Below are 1255 nucleotides of genomic sequence, written 5' to 3'. Positions count from 1 at the left end.
TATATATATTGGCTAAATAGACTCAGTAACTAGACTAGACTATACTAATAGATTAATTTTAGACGAATTCGTAGTGATACCGCGATGAAATATCATTATACGACAAAGTGCGACAGTTGGTATAGTCGTACGTAATGACGCACTGGCAATGATAATTACGCACCTGACGGTATTATTTAGAGAAAAGAGGTTTTTGTTTCGCCATATAGACGTAGATTTAAGTGTCGTGCTTGCTATAGCGTCACGAATACTTACTCGAACGAGACTCCTAATAATTCTTCACTTTATTCCTCAGCATCCGTTGATCATCGGCGAGAGAGTGGCTGTCGTTTTGCCCGTCACGCTTGGGCGCTTACTTATATACCGCAAGAAATATCAATACTCAAATATTGACACGATTTAAACTGTGCACTTAATTGCCATTGGATTCGCCGCTCGTCGTCATCGTATCATTAATAATGACTGCATTCGCTTTCCGCATGGATGACGTAGGCGCTGATATTAGCGACTAGCTACCGTATACAAGTTATATACGACCGTGAGTGATCACAAACGCCCGGGCGCTTGTGCATCGTTAATCTATGCTGCGTGCGTGCGTGCGTGCGTGCGTGCGTGCGTGCGTGCGTAATGGCACTCGATATTCCGCAGTTATTTATATCGTATTTCCCATCGTCGCGGCCCGAATCAACAGGTGTGCATATACGACGTACGGCCTTTCGTCGCTTCAGCTGCGTCGCTTACGCCGTTAATTGGCGTTTACACATGCTCGACCGTATGTACGACACTTCTCCGCCCGCAAACAGCGAGAGTGCATGTTTGCAAGGCGATAAACACTTTCGGAACATTAGTAAGTGAATTATGTATGTAGCAGAACAAACGCGCAGGAGCGGCGACTCCACGCGCGCTCTCTCCTCTCTTCACTCGCTCACTGCCCGTGGGATTACTTCTCGGGAACGTAATCCAACCAGCCTCGCTTGTCTCACACCCACACCATCGCATCTCTCACACCCACACCATCGCATCTCTCACACCCACACCATCGCTTGTCTCACACCCACACCATCGCATCTCTCACACGAAACGAACGCGCACGCACGCATGCACGCACGCACGCACGCAAACTCTAGCCTATCCATCGAATAGAGATGAAGAGTGGAAGAGAGGGATTAACAGACAGAAAGAGCGCGCACGCACGCACGCATGCACGCACGCACGCACGCACGCACGCACGCACGCACGCACGCACGCACGCACG

Source organism: Priapulus caudatus, unplaced genomic scaffold, assembly GCF_000485595.1.
Source record: "Priapulus caudatus unplaced genomic scaffold, Priapulus_caudatus-5.0.1 Scaffold152, whole genome shotgun sequence".
Lineage (NCBI taxonomy): Eukaryota > Metazoa > Priapulida > Priapulimorpha > Priapulimorphida > Priapulidae > Priapulus > Priapulus caudatus.
Note: the sequence above shows the minus strand (reverse complement) of the source record.